Source organism: Rhinopithecus roxellana, chromosome 1 (assembly GCF_007565055.1).
Source record: "Rhinopithecus roxellana isolate Shanxi Qingling chromosome 1, ASM756505v1, whole genome shotgun sequence".
Classification (NCBI taxonomy): Eukaryota; Metazoa; Chordata; class Mammalia; order Primates; family Cercopithecidae; genus Rhinopithecus; species Rhinopithecus roxellana.
The window spans coordinates 132,734,655-132,756,358 of NC_044549.1; the positions used below are offsets into that span (position 1 = coordinate 132,734,655).

The 21,704-nt window shown below is 38.1% G+C and overlaps 1 pseudogene; it reads left to right on the forward strand.

Annotated features, from left to right (window-relative positions):
* Nucleotides 1-16,993: 16,993 nt before the first annotated feature.
* Nucleotides 16,994-17,647, forward strand: LOC104662511 (annotated as a pseudogene).
* Nucleotides 17,648-21,704: the final 4,057 nt, after the last annotated feature.

Sequence of the window (21,704 nt, forward strand, 5' to 3'; positions counted from 1 at the left end):
TGAAAGCAGAGTTGTGTCCCTTTCAACTGATCATCCTCCTTAATATCTGTGTAATTCACTACAAGAAGATGCAGTTTAATGCTCTCTGCCAATATTGTGTATAATATATGTGTGCGAGGATATCTCTTGCCTCTTGTTATACCGTTTTGAACCCAATGTTTGGAAGTTCTGATTTGTCATTTAAGCAAAATATAGATAGACTAGCCTGTCTTCTAAGAAGAGAGGATAGTTTCAAAGTGTGTAAAAGACACTTGCAGATAAATTAGAAGTAATTGGGTTTGCTATGCTGATATTTTAGTATGGTAAATAAAACTCTTTCTTAGGAAAACTTCTATGATAATTGTTGACATGATAATTTTTAAAAATAATTTAAACTAGTGGTACAAGAATTTTGAGTTACCTGACTCTGGTCAAATGCCAACTTCAACATTTATTAGTTGTGTATTCTTGGGCAAGTTACATGGTTTGCAAAGTCTTATACTTATCATCTGTAAAATGGGATATTAACACCTAGTTAAGGAGTTTACTCAGGGAGATGAGGGTTAAATGAAATAAACTGACTAGTGTGTGCACTTTAGTAAAAGACATTCATTAACATGGAATTTATTATTATTAATCCTAGAGAGCAGTGTGCATTTTTCAGTGTTTTGACTAGCTGGGATTTGGTGATATTATTTTGAATTTAAAACTCTCACAACCACAAAGGGCAGTAATCATAACGTACAAATATTTTTTTTTTAACATGGAGATGTTTGGAAATGGAAATCAGCCAACCTCCTAATCTGATAATTCTAATAGAAATGGGAATCCATGAAGATTGTTTTATTAAATCTTTACGTACAGACAAGCCCCTATATACAATGCAGATGTTATGATAGATGTCAGTACTGGTATTAAGGTATGCTTCATGTTCTCATTACTAATACACTGTGATTAATTCAAATAAATATACCAAGAATATATAGTAGTGCAAGTTTCTACTTCCTCATCAAAAGAATTACATGTCTCTTATGTTTAAAGAACTCTCCTGCTAAAATTGATGGAAGATATCACATGGCAAATATAATGGTTTTTACCAGAACATGGTAAATGGTTTTTTTACTATGGAACATGAAAAATATCTCATAAAGGACATTATTTTTATGTTAAAGGAGGAACTAAATAGCTACACACAAAATAACACCCATCAGAGGTTTGTTACATATGAATTTTATCTATGCCTTTTTTAGGTGTATTTGTGTTTTTAATGGCTACTATGTCTTTAGATAATGAGTTCTCTGAGCAATTACGTAGTGAGTTGGATAAAACACAGGTTTCATATTTAAATGTGCACTTATTTGGTAAGTAACTAAGACTTCTTGGGTTCACTTGCTTCTTCTGTAATTATGGAAGGGGATACACAGGTTTCATATTTAAATGTGCACTTATTTGGTAAGTAACTAAGACTTCTTGGGTTCACTTGCTTCTTCTGTAATTATGGAGGGGGATGCCTTCCTGGTGATATCAAGTTTGTAGAGTTTGTCAAGTAAGATTGTGGAAATTAGAGGGTTCTGTGGACAGAGCACTATACAATGTAAGAAATTCACTAACCTTGCCTTCTTCCTGGGTGAAATAAATCTCCTCATTGTAGTGTCCTACTTATTGTGCCTAGGGATACTCATTAGAATTTGGTGAACAAATATATGTCAAAGACTTCATGTTTGAGAATTTCTTTAATGGATTTGATGAAAAGTAAAAGAGCTAAAGATGCTACCATTGTCTGCAGATTGACTAGAGATTACCAGTGACTTTTAAAATGCAATTTATGACAAATTTTTTTCATGTATTTATTTTCTCTAAAACCTTTCTGTTACTGCTTAGATTATGGAAATATGGAAAATGGGACAATTCACATTGTCCTCAACTGAAATAACTTACCCATTTTACATTTATTTCATCTGAACAAAATTATTTATAATTTAATTTCCTTTCACTTTTCAAGAACTTGACTCTTAAGTAAATAAGAAGTGGATCTGCTTGCTTTTTAAGTTTATTTAATAATGTTTTTAAGGATAAATGTCCTTTAAGAATGGAATAGTAAATACAGGTTCCAAAGATCATTTGTATAATGCACGCATATAGTTCCCCAATAGTTTCCTTCCTGATCCTCCAAATCATAAAAAAAACAAATTTTCTGATTTTAAATATTTTTTGTTTCAGGTAGTCTCCATCTTTACAAGTAAGATTAGTTGTAAATATGGCCAACTTTTTTTGGTCTTAATATTGTTTGAATATCAATGGATATTTTTTGCCGATAGAAATAAGGATAACAACAACAACAAAAAGAAATAATTTGAGAATGAGGCAGAGAAAAGGGTTCTTTATAAATAGATGCTTCCTGGAGTGGAAATTCATAGTTTCAAAAGGAATTAAGTCACTTAATTAGGTGGGGAATGGCATAGTACAACACAGACCCAGACACTGATTTCCCTTTCTGAGACATCTTTCTCATTCCAGTTTTCTCTTTAATCCTCTGTACTAATGATGAATGACCTCATTATTCCTATTACTGGCTTTCCAAAGTGAACTGATATTTGGCATAACCAAAAAGGTACAATATCTAAAAGCACTAGGATATTTTAAAACCAATCTTCTCAAGAAGAGATGATTATGCTTTACAAGAGGAAATATTTCTACCATTAGCCTTATTTCACTAACAAGTTTCTGGCCAAGAAGAAGGCAATAAATACCTACTCATGCTCAACTAATCTCAAATAACTTTTTAACAATCCATTTGTTTTGAAGTGCCAAATGCATATTCAGGATGTCGCCTCCATGCCATTTCTTTATCACTTTTGTTGGATTTACTAGTACAAAAGAAATATGTCTTACAAAATTACTCTTAATCACATGGATTGAGATCAATAGTAAAAGAAAATATTACATGTTGTCAACTGAAACATTTCATCACATTTAATCTAACAGATCAGATTTGGGAGGCTACAAAATATGAACAATTCGCGGGAGAACAATGAATGGCAATTACTGAAGATGCCTATAAGATACATTTTATCAGTTCATGCCTTTTTGTTTTTCTAAGAGATGTTATGGTCTACCATCTACTCTTTAATATTGTCCATAATATCATGATCAAGAAAAAAGAGTTGCTTCAAGAAAATTTGAGCTGGAAAGACAAGATGCAAGTAACTTACATTATGATTTTTAAATAATGAGTTCTCTCATTATTATTATTTTTAACAGATAATGCTAGTAAAAGTTCCTACTTGACTAGAGTTTTGACTAGTTGTTACAACGAGGATCTCTCATCAGAACTTTGAGTTTAAAAGAGATTAATTTCAAGCAGATGAGTACTTCCTCCTGGGACAGCCTTCTCCAACCCAATGACCTTAGGGTTGAGTATCTAAGCATATTTTTCTTACCTAAAAATAAAACCCAAGTTTTTTCCTTCCTTCCTTCCTTCCTTCCTTCCTTCCTTCCTTCCTTCCTTCCTTCCTTCCTTCCTTCCTTCCTTCCTTCCTTCCTCCCTTCCTCCCTTCCTCCCTTCCTCCCTTCCTCCCTCCCTCCCTCTTTCCCTTCCTTTCTTTCTTCCTTCCTTCCTTCCTTTCCTCCCCCATTTTTTGGGGGGTAATTTCTGGCTTTTGCTTTTCATATCCCATTCTGTTCACCTACAAAATGAAAATGGACTCACTGACCTGATGTAATCAAATGTTGTAAGTCAATATAAGTACAGCCAAGAAATTGAAGTTAAAAATTAAGTTGGATTAAACTGAATGAGAGTTTGGGTCTAAAGTATATATGACAGTAGACCTAAAAGGAAATTTATAAACTTTCTTTTTCTTTAATATTGTGATAGGCAGAATAATATTGTGATAGGCAGAATAATGCTCTCCACCCTGCCCCAAATATGTCCGTGTCTTAATCCTTGGAGCCTACGAGTATGTTACATTACATGGCAAAGGGAAATTAAGATTGCAGCTAAAATTAAGGTTGCTAATTTGGTGATTTTATGATAGAGAGATTATACTGGATTATCTGGGCAGACCTGGTATACTTGCGAAAGTCTTTAAAAGTAGAAGAAGACTGAAGAGGGGTCAGAATGATATGATGTAAAAAGAAGTTGATCTCCTCTTGCTGGTTTTGAGGATGGAGTAAGGCATCATAAGCCAAGAAAAGCAGGAAGCCATCAGAAACTGAAAAAGTCAAGAAAACAGATTCTCCCCCTGAGTCTACAGAGAGAATTCACCTCTGCTGACACCTTGATTTTGGCTCAGTGAGACCTGTGCTGAACTTCTAACCTATAGAACTGTGAGATAATAGATTTATGTTTTAAGCCACCAAATTTCTGATAATTTGTTGTAGCAGCAATGGGAAACAAATACAAAATATATTCTCTCTCCTATAGTAATTTCTCTTTATTAACTTTTGGTGAGGAAGAATTTGTAAGGGAATACAGAGTTATCCTAACTTTTGGCTTATGATAATAGAGGAATTGGCTGGAATGAGTCAAAAATTATATTTTCTGTTACCCTTGAAACCAGCACGTTTGCAAGATGAAAGTTTTTATTGTTTTTCTGCAGCATTTTATTTATTATTTTATTTATTTATTTATTTATTTATTTATTTATTTATTTATTTATTATTTATTTTTGAGGCAGGGTCTCACTTTGTCACCCAGGCTGGAGTGCAGTAGTGGCACAATCACGGCTCACTGCAACCTCAACCTCCTGGATTCAAGCCATCTTCCTGCCTCAGCCTCCTGCATAGCTGGGACTACAAGCGTGCACCACCATGTCTGGCTAATTTTTAAATTTTGTTTTGTGTAGAGATGGCGTTCCACTATGTTGAACTTGAACTCCTGGGCTCAGCGATCCTCCCACCTCAGCCTCCCAAAGTGTTGGGATTACAGGTGTGAGCCATGGCGCTCAGCTCTGCAGCATTTTATACCTTATTTGCAAGAGCTGTGTGGATTTTCATTGGCTTCTTTCTTAGCCTGGGTTACCCTGGAAAGCAGAGATTGAGAAAAGAGCTTGCATTCAGGTAGTTTTTTTGGGAAGTGACCCAAGGAATCAGTAAGTGGAAGCACTTGTCATTCATTGACTCACATCTCCCATTGAGGGTTGCCTTGGGTGGTTATCTCAGACCCTGCACTTGAGCTGTGTGTGCATCCATGCCCAGTAAACTCCTGTGGGTATCCCACTTCTTCAGTACCAGAAAAATGCCACAGAAGGTCAATGACATGCCTGAGGAAATATGTGGTCAGTGCTGGAACTCTTCACCCCTTTTACCATGTAATTATTCACCACAGCCACAACTGCAAATGGCAACAGAAGACTGAGAAGAAGTGAGGCAGAACATAAGAGGCACCTGATTCAATCCATTCTCTGCATATGTTAAGACCAATTTGTCACTGAGTCTTCAAAGTATTGGCAGCTGCAATCACTCCAAAAAGAAGCTTAATGCAAAGGATTAGTGTACTAAGCTGCAATCTCCACTGCCACAACTGAATCTGAGGTCATAATTGGTACTCATCATCTAGCTTCTCCAACATCCATTCTAGATTTCCCTCACCCTTGCCCAAAACTTCAGTTCCTCAGTTGGCATGCCATCTCCATCCTTGAGGGATCTGAGCTCTTAGCTTCCTTGTCCTTACTGGGCTATGGTTGCTAAAATTGACTATTGACCAGTATCATTTTGCATAGAAGTACCCAGAGACCCCCAGTGAATCCCTGTATTCCAGATTTTCTCTGTTCTCATTGTATGGTAAGAAACCCTACTCCTCAAGATAATCACATTTGATTACCTTCTGTAAGTATAGTAACTCTTTTCTTTGCTTGTTAGGTCACCGGCATGAGGAACCCAAAGTAGAGGCGGTAGTCATAGTTTCCGCCTCATTGAGATTCTTATCATTTCCGTTAGTGAAAGCAGTACTCCTCTGGGTATCAGAACCTCTGAATCCTATAAAACCTAAAGGTGCAGGGACAAGAAGCACACATTCTGTAAGTAGACCACTGAGAATCCACTGGGAATGATGGTGAGAGGGTCAGACAACTATATAGACCTGTTTATTTCAGTTATTGGGGGCATAGCACGACTATTTGTTTGATTTATATACTTGTTCTTGGTGGACAATGTCCCAGCTTCACAGAGGTCTTTGCCCTGAGTTAGCACCTTAGTTGAACCTTTAATAAGCAATTCCATCATTATAAGTAGGTGATTTTTTTCAGGTGATGCACTATGTGGTAGAAATAATGAATCATTTGGTCATGAATTGATTGTTGCAAACTTTCTCTGTAAAATGGAACCCTTGATTTTTACTGATAATATATGGGAATCCATATAATCAACAAGGTGCATTATATGCCTTTGAATGGTGGTGCTGTCAGACATGGCAGACAGGAATATCAAAGCCATATGGGAGTAAGTATCGACTCCAGTAAGGATGAATCATTGCCCCCACCAGGGTGGAAGGAATTTGATCTAATCAACCTGCTACTGAGTGTTTGGCTGATCTTAGGTTTTGCTGCTCTATCAAAGGATTCATGCCAGGTTGTTAACAGAGTTTGGCAGGTTGTGTATTCAACGGCAGCCTTAAGTAGTGGGAGCCCATACTGTTGGGTTCTCCCATGCACAACCTCTATTCCTGTTACTGTTGGGACTTCATTATTGGACCTAATGGATAAGCACATTGGGCGGTCAAGGACAGTGGCTGTCTGACATCCACAGGATGAGTCATCCTGGTTGTTTGGTGTCTCCTCTGACTTTGATATTCTCTAGTCGGCAGTAGCATGAGATCTGTGCCCACTTCAATGGGTCTGTCACTTGCTTCTCTAGACAACTTTTTCCTCTTTGATCTTCCAAATTGGTTCCTTCCAGGCCCTGACCAACCAATCAAGCTATTTGCCAATACTCAGGAGTCCATGTATATCCTTCTTAAGCTACTTCTTCTTGCATAAAAAGTAAATAATCAAATTTATTGCTCTCAGCTCTGTCCACTGGAAGGACTGTCCCTCACAACCAACATTTAGATCCATCCCTAAGTGGGGCCATAGTGCAACAGAAGTCCATTTTCAGTTTGTACTGACATAGTGTATACAACCCAGCTGTGAACTGAGACCGAGATTGTTTTTCTCCTCCATCAGCTGGCTGTATAAATACTTCCCATGCCCTCAACAAGATTTTAGGTGTGAGTTGATGTTTAGACATTGATGACATAGAGTTAGGTGGTGTGAGTATCAGAAGTCCTGCTCATGTAGCATTTTTGTATTCTCTGTCTCTGCTTGGTCCTGATTTTTAACCATTTCTATACTATGATGGATTGCTGCTGGATTTGTCTGACATTATGACTTGGTAGATCTAAAATGCCAGTTCATTATGGGCAGCAAAACTTACATAGCCATTTGGCAGGCACTTAGTCTCTGTAAAGGCTCAGTAGTGGCCAGGGCTGCTTTGCAAAAAAAGAATGCAGTTTATGCCATAGAAGATGGGGTCTTGCTCCAAAATATAAAGGACCTTTCTGCTCTGGTTTTGTTTTGGCATTTTCCAGAGACCTTACACCTGTGTTTACTACGGATCAATATATTCCCCGTGGATACAGGTAGTGCCATGGATTCCGTTGATTATATAGTTTGAAGAGTAAGGCAGCTTGCAGTGCTGCCTGGATTTGCTGTTGAGCCTTCTTTTTGCTCTGAACGCCATTGAAACTGTGAGACTTCCAAGTTACCCAAAAAATAAGCAGTAGTACTCCTCAGAGCAGTATATGCTGTCTCCAAAATCCAAAAGAGATGACTAAGCACTCTGTCTTTTTCTTAGTGGTGGGGAATGTGAGATGAATCAACTTATTTTTTATTTCAGAGAGGTTATCTTAGACATGCTCCAAATTCTTGGAGAGGTTATCTTAGACATGCTCCAAATTCTTGGACTCCTAAACACTTCATCAAATATGACAAAGCAAGTGTGGTAAGATGTTAATTATGAAATCTGGGTGTCAAAAGCAAGACTAAGCAAAAAGAACAAATCTGGAGGCATTACATTACCTGACTTCAAACTATACTATATGGTCATAGTCTCTGAAACAGCATGATCCTGGTATAAAAATAGGCACATAGACCAATGGAACAGAATAGAGAACCCAGAAATAAACCCAAATACTTACAGCCAACTGATCTTCGAAAAAGCGAACAAAAACATTAAGTAGGAAAAGGACACCCTATTCAACCAGTGGTGCTGGGAGCATTGGCAAGCCATATGTAGAAGAATGAAACCAGATCCTCATCTCTCACCTTATGCAAAAATCAACCAAGATGGATCAAAGACTGAAATCTAAGACCTGAAACCATAAAGATTCTAGAAGCTAACATTGGAAAAACCCTTCTAGACACTGGCTTAGGCAAAGATTTTATGACCAAGAACCCAAAAGCAAATGTAACAAAAACAAAGATAAATAGATGGGACTTAATTAAACTAAAAAGCTTTTGCACAGCAAAAGAAATAATCAGCAGAGTTAACTGGCAACCCGAGAAAATCTTCACAATCTATACATCTGACAAAGGACTAATATCCAGAATCTACAACAAACTCAAACAAATTAGCAAGAAACAAACAAACACACAAACAAACAAATAATCCCATCAAAAAGAGGGCTAAGGACATGAATAAACACTTCCCAAAAGAAGATATACAAATGGCCAACAAGCAAATGCAAAAATGCTCAATACCACTAATTATCAGGGAAATGCAAACCAAAACCGCAATGTGATACCACCTCACTCCTTCAAGAATGGCCATAAAAAAAAAAAAAAAAAAATAGATGTAGGCCTGGATATGGTGGAAAGAACACTTTCACACTGTTGGTGGGAATGTAAACTAGTACAATCACTATGGAAAACAGTATGGAGATTCCCTAAAGAATTAAAAGTAGAACTACCATATGATCCAACAATCCCACTATTGGGTATCTACCTAGAGGAAAAGAAGCCATTATGTGAAAAAGATGCTTGCACATGCTTGTTAATTGCAGCACAATTTGCAATTGCAAAAGTATGTAACCAGCCCAAATGCCTGCCAATCAACAAGTGGATAAAGGAAATGTGGTATATCTGTGTGTGTGTGTGTGTGTGTGTGTGTGTGTGTGTGTATACACACATACCATGTAATACTACTCGGCGATAAAAAGGAATGAAATAATGGCATTTGAAGCAACCTGGATGGAATTGGTGACTAGTATTCTAAGTGAAGTAACTCAGGAATGAAAATCCAAACATCATATGTTCTCATTCATATGTGGGAGCTAAGCTATCAGGATGCAAAAGCATAAGAATAATACATTGGACTTTGGGGACTCAGGGGAAAGGGTAGGGGGTGGCTAGGGATAAAAGACTACACACTGGGCACAGTGAACACTGCTCGGGTGATGAGTGCACCAAAATCTCAGAAATCAACACTAGAGAACTTATTCATGTAACCAAACACCACCTGTTCCCCAAAAATCTATTGAAATAAAAATTTAAAAAATTTTAAAAATTTAAATATTCTCAATAAAAATCTAGATGGTGAATACTCAGAAGTTCACTGTAAAACCATTTCAACTTTTCTGTATGTTTGAAATGTTTATAATAAAATAACAAGAAAAAACATTTGTTGATATGTCAGACCCCTAAATCTTTATAGGCTTTCTCTTCTACCTGTGCTATGCATGTATCTAATTAGCACTAAATAATATTACATTGTCTGGATGTACCACAGTTTATCCATTCACCTATTGAAAGGTATCTTTATTGCTTCCAAGTTTTGGCAATTATAAATAAGGCTGCTATAAACATTCATATGCAGGTTTTTGTGTGGGCATGAGTTTTCAGTTCCATTGGATAAATACCAAGAAACATGATTGCTGGATCAAACGGTTGCATCTGGTTTGCTATCTTAGCTAAGGTATGGGTTGAAATTATGGGAGCTTCCACTTGGTGCTTTTTACCATAATAACTCTTACTTAATAGGTCAGGGAACCAATGAAAGGCCTTTTAAAAGGCTAAATATATACACTTAGGAACTGAAAAAATTACCACAGGGTAAATACTCGAGCCCATTGGACTCAGCATGAGATGGTCTTGAGCCAATTCCTTTAAAAGAGTAAATATACGCTGGGTGTGGTGGCTCACGCTTATAATCCCAGCACTTTGGGAGGGTGAGGCAGATGGATCACCTGAGGATGAGAGTTCGAGACCAGCCTGACCAACATAGAGAAACCCTGTCTCTACTAAAAATGCAAATTAGCCAGGCGTGGTGGCACATGCCTGTAATCCCAGCTACTCGGGAGGCTGAGGCAGGAGAATCGCTTGAACCTGGGAGGTGGAGTTTGTGGTAAGATGGGATCAAGCCATTGAACTCCAGCCTGGGCAATGGGAGCAAAATTCCATCTCAAAAACAAAACAAAACAAAAAAAAGTAAATATACACTATGGGAAAGAGAATACTGAGAACTTTCAAGTCCAGCTGGATAAAGAAACTAAGCTGTTTCTTGTACCAGGGGATCTAAGATGCCATCATGGCTCTGTGGAATGATTAACTTAACGATTCCAGATGACAATTCAAGCTTCAGTTTTCTCCTTTAACTTGAAAGTATTTACACGTATTTCATTGGGTTACAATAAGGATAAATGAGATAATTCTGGCATTTAACGTGTTCTCAGTTCATGCTAGCTACAGTGTTAATGCTAGAGCTAATGTCACTTACTTTAAAAATAGCTTTCTTAGAATTGTCTCCATAAAAAAAAAAATACTAACCAATGACAGAAGGAGGAGACACAGAAGAAAGGGGAGAATGGAAAGCAGGGAAAACGTAAAAAAGGTGTAAAGAAAAAAGACAGAAAGAAAGATATAAAAACCAAAGAAAATGATTTTAAAATTATAGAAAGAAAAGAAAGAAAGGGAGAGACAGAGACTGCAGCTACCAGGGTGCTATGAATAAAGGTATGAAACATGCCAGAGGCCGTGTGAAAGCAAATGTTTTTCTGAATGTGCTGTAAGACTGTTCCATATTTCAAGAACTCAGCACTGACTTTGGCTCAAGTAAAGCCGAAGGTTCAGGTTTAAAACTATAGTCACGAGAGTGACACCACCAGCATGGCAAATAGAAGCTTCTGACTCGCCCTCCACCCACAGGTGCACCAAATAAACATCTATCCATGGACCAATTCTCTCTAAGAGAAAGTCAGAGACTAGTTGAGAGACTCCCATCCACTGAGCGACTAAGAACACAACATAAAACAGGTAGGAGATGCCCAGGCACACTTGGGCACAGACCTCACTATGCCATAAAATTGGAAAAAGGAGTCTCCAACACCCAGTTTCTCCCCGTGGAGAAGAGTGTCTGGACTCACACAGAGGGCCTTGACCTCATGCTTCCCTGTTGTTTTATACACGGTGGGGATTAGACACACACGTGTCCCCTCAGGCTATAGGAAATAAAGTGGTGGTCTTACATAGATTTTCAGGCACCTCCAGGTATTTCATCTCCCAGGAGCAGTGCACAGAAGAGGCTTTAAAAAACCATAGCCCTCTATTGCCTACTCTCACCGGAAAACACTTTCAGTGGCTGCCAAGCAGGCAAGTGGCCTGGCTTCAAGCTAACTTGCATTGTATAGTTAAAGAGACAGCCAATTTTTAACTCACCACCAGTCTGGAAGGAGTTTGCACCCATACTAAGCACCTCAACTTTTACCACATCCACCTAAAAGACTGTATGATTAATCTCATGACTCTTGGAGCAGAGGGGACTAGCATACACACATCTCCCTAGATAGCAAGAGAAAAATAGTGTCTTTAAACATGCATGCAAGCACCATCAGGGACTTCATCCCTCTGGAGTGGTGCAGAGAAGCGGCCTAAAATAGTGCAGCTAACTCCCTGCTTCTCCACCAGAAGGGGTTTAGGACACACACTGAGAGCACCAAATTGTTAAAGCTTCCTCTTGAAGGGCTCCATCCTAAACCTAATAGCTCTGGGAACAGAAGGAAATAAACATATGTCAGTCTTCCCTGATCTCAGAACAAAGAGGTGATTTTAAATGGGCATCCAAATACTTCCAGGGGCTATAACCTCTTGGGGCAGTGCAGGAAAGAAGCAGGCACATGGAGCTCTCCCTTTCTCTTCATAAGGGCCTTACCACATGGACACTCAGTGACTACTTGACAGCTTAGCCTCTAATAAACTTGCATCAGGGAGCCCGTGAGGCAAGCAAACAGTACCTCTCCATTAGCTGAAACCAGAGCTTGGCACTTATCTCCCTGGCTTGTCACAGAGATAACTTCAGGCATATCCAGTCTTTCTGGGAGGAGTTTGGCCAGGCATCATGTGCCACAACTTCCATAGCTCCCACCCAAGGGACTGTTTCCTTAACAACCTTGCTTTGGAAGATCAGAGGACTTTGCTATTTGAAGTAACCCAGGGCCATAGAAAACAAATAGGTGGATGTATGACGGGCCTACTCCCAGAAGCTATCTCTCCAGAATCAGAAGGTGCAATCTGAACATGAGTCAAGGCATTTGCCACAGCTCTTCTCCTGGACTAGTCTAGAGAGAGTGCGATATAGACACCTGAACCCAGCCTCACTGTGAGACAGAAAGATTTGGAATTCACACCCAATCCCCCAAGCTTTCCAGCTACATCTAAAGAGTCTGACTTCCCTCAAACTCATCTTGGGACACTGACAAGACATGGTACATCCTAAATTTTAGGGGGCTGTATTAGTCCATTTTCACATTGCTGATAAAGGCATACCCTGGGCAATTAAAAAAAAAAAAAAAGAGGTTAATTGGGCTTACAGTTCCATGTGACTGGGGAGGTCTCACAATCATGGTGGAAGGTAAAAGGCATATCTCACATGGTGGCACACAAGAGAAGAGGGCTCGTTCAAGGAAACTCTCGTTTTTATATAACCATCAGATCTTGTGAGACTTATTCACTATCATGAGAACAGCACAGGAAAGACCTACCCCAATGATTCAATTACCTCCCACAAGATCCTTCCCACAACATGTGGAAATTCAAGATGAGATTTGTGTGGGGACACAGTCAAACCATATCATTCCACCCCGACCCCTCCCAAATCTCATGTCCTCACATTTCACAACCAATCATGCCTTCCTAACAGTCCCCCAAAGTCTTAACTCATTTCAGCATTAACTCAAAAGTCCACAGTCCAAAGACTCATCTGAGACAAGGCAAGTCCCTGCTACCTACGAGCCTGGAAAATCAAAAGCAAGTTAGTTACTTCCTAGATATAATGGGGGTACAGGTATAGGCATTGGGCAAATACAGTCATTCCAAATGGGAGAAACTGACCAAAGTACAAGGGTTACAGGCTCCATGAAAGTCCAGAATCCAGCAGGGCAGTCAGATCTTAAAGCTCCAAAAATGATATCCTTTCACTGCATGTCTTACATCCAAGCCACACTGATGCAAGAGGTTCCCATGGTCTTGGGCACTCTGCCTCTGTGGCTTTGCAGGGTACAGCCTCCCTCCCGATTGCCTTAACAGGCTGGCGTTAAGTGTCTGTGGCTTTTCCAGGTGCACGGTGCAAGCTGTCAGTGGATCTACTATTCTGGGGTCTGGAGGACATGGCCCTCTTCTCACAGCTCCACTAGCTGGTGCCCCAGTAGGGACTCTGTGTAGGCCTTCCCTTCTGCATTGCCCTAGCAGAGTTTCTCCATGAGAATCCTTCCCCTGCAGCAAACTTCTGCCTGGGCATCCAGGCGTTTCCATACATATTCTGAAAGCTAAGTGGAGGTTTCCAAACCCCAGTTCTTAACTTCTGTGCACTCACAGGCTCAACACCATGTGGAAGCTGCCAAGGCTTGGGGCTTGCACCCTCTGAAGCCATGGCCCAAGCTCTACATTTGCCCCTTTCAGCCATGGGTGGAGTAGCTGGGATGCAGGGCACCAAGTCCCTGTGCTGCATGAAGACCTCGGACATGCCCTGGAGAAATTTTCCCCATTGTCATTGTGATTAACATTCAGTTCCTCATTATTTATGCAAATTTCTGTAGCCAGCTTGAATTTCTCCTCAGAAAACGGGATTTTCTTTTCTATGGCATTGTTAGGCTGCAAAATTTCCAAACTTTTATGCCCTGTTTCCCTTTTAAAACAGAACACCTTTAACAGCACCAAGTCACATCTTGAATGCTTTGCTACTTAGAAATTTCTTCTGCCAGATATCCTAAATCATCTCTCTGAAGTTCAAAGTTCCACAAATCTCTAGGACAGGGGCAAAATGCTGCCAGTCTCTTTGCTAAAACATAACAAGAATCACCTTTGCTCCAGTTCCCAACAAGTTCCTCATTTCCATCTGAGACCAACTCAGCCTGGATTTCATTGTCCATATCATTATCAGTATTTTGGTCAAAGCCATTCAAGAAGTCTCTTGGGAGTTCCAAACTTTCCCACATTTTCCTGTCTTCTTCTGAGCCCTCCAAACTGTTCCAACCTCTGCCTGTTGCTCAGTTCCAAAGTCGCTTCCACATTTTCAGGTATCTTTTCAACTGCACCCCAATCCTGGTACCATTTTACTGTATTAGTCCATTTTCACACTGCTGATAAAGACATACCTGAAACTGGACAATTTAAAAGAGAAAGAGATTTATTGGACTTACAGTTCCATGTGGCTGGGGAGACCTCACAATCATGCCAGAAAGTGAAAGGCACATCTCACATGGCAGCAGACAAGAGAAGACAGCTTGTGTAGGGAAACTCCCATTTTTATATAACCATCAGATCTCATGAGACTTATTCACTATCATGAGAACAGCATGGGAAAAGACTGCCCCAGTGATTCAATTACCTCCCACCAGGTCCCTCCCAGAACACATGGGAATTCAGGATGAGATTTGGGTGGCGACACAGCTAAACCATATCAAGGACCATCAGAAACAGAGATAGCAATCTGGACAAACACAAGGATTAGAGAGGCATCTTAAAATCTCTGGCTGGATTAATTAGTGAAAACCTTCTCCATACAAGCTTAGTCTAACAAGATGGAGAGGTAGGTGTCTTATCTAATGTACAGAAACCAACACAGAGAATTAAGTAAAATGAAGAAATAGGGAATGTATTCCAAACTATAGAACAAGATAAATTTTCAAACACTGACCCAAATGTAGTGGAGTTTTGTGACTTACCTGACAGGAAATTGAAAATAATGATCATAAAGATGCTCATAGAGATCAAGATAGCAATACAAGAACAAAGATTTTCAACAAAGTATAAAAAAGTACTAAACAGAAATGAAAGATCTGAAGAACGCTGTAACTGAACTGAGAAATTCAATGGAGGGGTTCAATGGTAGTAGCAGACTAGGTTAAGCAGAAGGAAGGATTGGTGAACTTGAAAACAGAGTACTGGACATCATCCAATCTGAGGAGCAGAAAAGAAAAACAAATGAAGAAGAGTGAGGACAGCTTAAAATGACTTATCAAACACCATCAAGAAGAACAACTTATGCATCATTGGTGTGCCAGAAGTAGAAGAAAGAGAGAAAGGAACAGAAATATATTCAAAGAAATAATGGCAGAAAACTTTCTAAGTCTAGAAAATAAATTAGAAAGATAGATTGAAAAACCCTGTAAGGACACTGAACAAGAGAACTCCAAAGAGATCCACACCATGACATACCATAGTCAAATTGTCAACAGTTAAAGCCAAAAAGACAGTGCTGAAAGCAGCAAGAATAAAAGCAAATTGTGACATATAGAGGAACCCCCATAAATCTATCAGTGAACTTCTCAGCACAAACCTTGCAAACCAGAATGGAACTGAATAATATATTCAAAATCCTAAAAGAAAAAGACTGCCAGTTAAGAAAACTATATCCAGGCAATCTTGTCTTTCAAAAGCAAAAGAGTGATAAAAACTTCTGAGAGAATTTATTATGCCAGATCTGCACTACAAAAAAATGCTAAAGGAAGTTCTTTAAGTTGAAGGAAGAGGATGCTAATTAGTATCATAAAGTCATATGAAAGTATAAAACTCACTGGTAAAAGTAAGCATGTTGTCAAATACAAAACACTCTAATACTATAATGGTGGTGGGTAAATTGATTATATCTGTACTATAAAGGTCAAAATGCAACATTATTTTTAAAAGGCTATGATAATTACCTATGGAATATATTATAGAAAGATGTACAGTGTGAAATCAAAAACATAAAACATGGGAAGAAGGGAAGTAGAAGTGGCGAGTTTGTGTATACAATCAAAATCAAGCTGTTCTAAGCATAAATAAATCTGTTATCAGATGTTTTATGTAAGCCTCAGGGAAACCACAAAGCAAAAGCTTATAATAGATACACAAAAGATAAAAAAAAAAAAAGAACCAAAGGATACCACTATAGAAAGCCATCAAACCACAAGGAAGAAAGCAAGAGAGGGAGAAGTGAACAAAAGATTTACAAAACAACTAGAAAACAATTAACAAATTTAAAAGAATAAGTTCATACCTATCAATAATAAATAATAATGTACATGGATTAAATTCTCCAGTTAAAAGTGTAGAGTAATTGAATGGAGGCTGGGCGTGGTGGCTAATGCCTGTAATTCCAGCACTTTGGGAGGCCAAGGCAGCAGATCACTTGAGGCCAGGAGTTCGAGACCAGCCTGGCCAACATGGTGAAACCCCATCTCTACTAAAAATACAAAAATCAGCTGGGTGTGGTGGTGGGTGCCTGTAGTCCCAGCTACTTGGGAAGCTGAGGCAGGAGAATCGCTTGAACCCAGGAGGTGGAGGTTGCAGTGAGCTGAGATGGTGCCACTGTACTCTAGCCTGGGCGACAGAGTGTGACTCCGTCTCAAAAAAAAAAAAAAAAAAAAAAAGCGTAGAGTAATTGAAAGGATTAAAAAAAGAAAAAAAGAAAAAAAACACCCAAATATATACTGCTTACAAGAGGCTCTACCTTACCTGTAAGGACACACACAGATTGAAAATGAAGAGGGAGAGATCGATCAAAGATGGTGACTATTAAACAGGAAAACACCCCTACTTCTAATCCCACGACTACAGAAGAGGAGAAAACAGAATCTATTCAAGAGGTTGCTACCCCGGAACACTATATTAAACATCCTCTACAGAACAGATGGGCCCTCTGGTTTTTTTTAAAATGATAAAAGCAAAACTTGGCAAGCAAACCTGTGGCTGATCTCTGAGTTTGATACTGTTGAAGACTTTGGGCTCTGTACAACCATATCCAGTTGTCTCATAATTTAATGGCTGGCTGTGACTACTCACTTTTTAAGGGTGGTATTGAGCCTATGTGGGAACATGAGAAAAACAAACTGGGAGGATGATGGCTAATTACACTGAACAAATAGCAGAGATGAAGTGACCTCGATCGCTTTTGGCTAGAGACACTGCTGTGCCTTATTGGAGAATCTTTTGATGACTACAGTAATGATGTATGTGGTGCTGTTATTAATGTTAGAGCTAAAGGTGATAATATAGCAGTATGGACTACTGAATGTGATAACAGAAAAGCTGTTACACATATAGGGAGGGTATACAAGAAAAGGTTAGGGCTTCCTCCAAAGATAGTGATTGGTTGTCAGTCCCACGCAGACAGAGCTACTAAAAGCCACTCCACCACTAAAAATAGGTTTGTTGTTTAAGTAGACACCTTCTGAGTATTCTCATAGGAGACCGTGTCAAGCAGTCGAGATTTGGGAGCTGAACCAAAGCCTCTTCAAAAAGCAGAGTGGACTGCATTTAAATATGATTTCCATCTAAATGTTGCTAAGATATAAGAGAAGTCTCATTCGCTTTTGTCTTGCACTTGGGTGTTTTTTTGACTAGCGTGTCCGCTATCCCAAAGAATTACAGTACACATCCCCAGAATCCATAAATGTGTTCCTGGCCCACTCTGTAATAGTTCAGTAGAATTACCATTAATTACATATACATTTTACCTATCCATAATATTCAAAAAACAACTTGGCTTTTTTTTTTTTTTTTTGAGACGGAGTCTCGCTCTGTCACCCAGGCTGGAGTGCAGTGGCCGGATCTCGGCTCACTGCAAGCTCCGCCTCCCGGGTTCACGCCATTCTCCTGCCTCAGCCTCCCGAGTAGCTGGGACTACAGGCGCCCGCCACCTCGCCCGGCTAGTTTTTTGTATTTTTTAGTAGAGACGTGTTAGCCAGGATGGTCTCGATTTCCTGACCTCGTGATCCGCCCGTCTCGGCCTCCCAAAGTGCTGGGATTACAGGCTTGAGCCACCGCGCCCGACCCAACTTGGCATTTTTATATTTTATACACAAAAAATATACTGTTGATGTTCTATTGTATGCAGGAGCATATTTTGCTGGTTTGAAAGATTATGATGCATATAGTTTTCTAGCAATTTTCTTTGTTTCTTTTTATAGCATTGTCTTTGCTATACTCTTGCTGATGGCTACTAAATTATAACTTATTTGTTTTTCTACTTGATAACATTAGTGATTCTGATTTCAGTTTTTCATTTGTTTTGCTTTTGTTCTTTTCCTCATGTAACATTGGTGAAGGATCCAGGAACATGACACAAAGGTGGAATAAACGTTAGTTTTGTGCAAAAAATAAAAGAAAATGAAGAGACAAAAAAATACATTCTATGCAAATAAAATCCCTCCAAAAAAGGCGGAATAGCTATACTTACATAAAATGAATTTTAAGTCAAAAATTGTAAAAAGAGATAAAGATGGTCATTATATAATGCTAAAGGGAGCAATTCAGCAAGGTGATATAACAATTGTAAATATCTGTGCATCCAACACTGAACACCTAAATATTTAGAGCAAATATTAATAGATCTAAAGGAAGAGATAGACTGGCAATACAACAATAATAGGGAGCGTCACCACCTCACTTACAGCAAACAACATATCATTCAGACAGAAAATAAAAATATAACATTAGAGTGAAATTACACTCTAGACCAAGTGGCCCTGACACTTACAGAATATCTCATCCAATAGCTGCAGAATACGCATTTTCTCATCAGCATGTGAAACATTGTTATGACACAAAATAAAGCTTAGAAAAATTAAAAAAAATTCAAATGATAACAGTTATATTTTCTGATCACAGTAGAGCAAAACTAAACATCAATAACAAAAGGAATTTTGGAAACTATACAAATACATGGAGCTTGGAAATGACCAATGGGTCAATCAAAAAATTAATAAAGAAATTTAGAAACATTTTGAAACAAATGAAAATGGAAACAGAATATACAAAAACCTATAGGATACAGCAAAAGTAGTACTAAGAGGGAAGTTTATAGCAATAAACAAATACATAAAAATAGAAATATTTCAAATAAACAGCCTATGATTTCCATTTCCTCAAGAATGGAAAAGCAAAAACAAATCAAATGAAAAATTATTAGAAGAAAAGAAACATGAAGATCAGAGCAGAAGTAAATGAAATTGAGATAAAAATACAAAAGATAAATGAACTCAATAGTTATTTTTTGAAAAGATAAGCAAAATCACTAAACCTTTAGCTAGAAAGTGAGAATAATGGAGAGAAGATTCAAATGAATAAAATCAGAGACGATAAAAGAGACATTACAACTGATGCCACAGATATATAAAGGATAATTAGAGACGATTACAAACAACTATATGGCAACAAGTTGGAAAACCTAGAAGAAATGAATCACTTTCTGGACACATACTACCTACCAAGACAGAATCATGAAGAAACAGAAAAATTGAGCAGGTAAATAACAAGTAACAAGATTGAATCAGTAATAAAACATCTTTTAACAAAGAGAAATCCAGGACTAAACGGCTTCACTGCTAAATTCTACTAAACTTTTAGAAAACTAATTCCAATTCTTCTCAAGTTATTCCAAAAAATCGAAGGAGAGAGAATTCTTCAAAACTTATTCTGGGAGGCCAGTGTTACCCTGATAACAAAACCAGACAAGGACACAACAACCGCAATACAACAACAACAAAAAATCTATAGGCCAATATCTCTGGCGAACACCGATGTAAAAATCCTTAACAGAATACTAGCAAACCAAATCCAACAGCACATGAGAAAGATTATACACTATGATCAAGGGGGTTTTACCCCAAGGATGCAAGGCTGGTTTAACGTATGCAAATCAATAGATGTGATACATCACTTCAACAGAATGAAGGACAAAAGCTATATGATAATCTCGACAGATGCAGAGAAAGAATTTGATAAAATTCATTATTGTGTCACAATAAAAAGTCTCAAATTAGTTATAGAAGGAGCATATCTCAAAACAATACATGACATATATAATAAATCCATATATAACATCATACCAAATGGGAAAAAAGCCTTTTCTCTAAGATCTGGAACAAGACAAGAATGCCCACTTTTACCACTTTTATTCAACATGGTGGTAGAAGTTCTAGCCAGAGCAGTTAGGCATGAGCAAGAAATAAAGGGCATCCAAATTGGAAAGGAGGAAGTCAAATTGTCTTGTTTGCAAATGCCATAAATTAATATTTAGAAAAGCCTAAAAATTCACCAAAAACTCTTACAACTAATTAACAAATTCAGTAAAGATCCAAGATACAAAATCAGGATGCAAAAATCAACAGCGTTTCGATACAGCAATGGCAAACAATCTGAAAAAGAAATCGGGAAAGCAATTCCATTTACAATAGCTACCAAACAAACAAAACTTCTAGGAATAAATTTAACTGAGGAGATGAAAGATCTCTACAATTAAAAACTATAAAACACTTATTAAAAATTAAAGAGGACATGCAAAAAATGGAAAGATATTTCATGTTTATGGGTCAGAACAATTAATATTGTTAAAATGGCTATACTCTACAGATTCGCTGCAATCCCTATCAAAATTCCAATGCCATTCTTTACAGAAAACAATTCTAAAATTTGTAAGGAACCACAAATGACCCTGAATAGCCAAAGCTATTCCGAACAAAAAGAACAAAGCTGGAGACAGCACACTACCTGACTTCAAAATATATTACAAAGCTATAGTAACCAAAATCGCATAGTACTGGAATAAGAACAGACACACACACCAGTGGAACAGAATAGAGGATCCAGAAATAAATCTATGCATTGACAGCCAACTGATTTTTGACAAATGTACCAAAATCACTCACTGTGGAAAAGATGGTCTCTTCAATAAATAATGCTAGGAAAACTGGATATCCATATGCAGTAGCACAAAAGTAGACCCCTGTCTTTCACCATATACAAAATTAGACTAGAATTGATCTTACATGTAAGACCTGAAACTATGGAGCTATTAGAAGAGAACATTGGGGAAATGCTTCAGAACATAGGTCTGGGCAAATATTTTTTTAGTAAGATGATAAAAGCCCACAAAAGCAAAAATAGACAAGATTACATCAAGCTAAAAAGCTTCTGCACAGCAAAGGAAACAACAGGGCAAAGAGCCAATACACAGAATAGGAGAAAATATTTGCCAACTATCCATCTGACAAAGGATTAATATTTAAAATATATAAGAAACTTAACAACCAACAATCAACAGCCAACAACCCAACAGCAAAAAATCCAAATAGTCCTGTTAAAAATTTGCGTGTAATCTGAATAGACATTTATCAAAAGAAGACATACAGTGGCCAATAGGTATGTGAAAAAATAGTTGACATCACCGATCACCAGAGCAATGCAAATCAAAACCACAATAATCTATTATCTCAT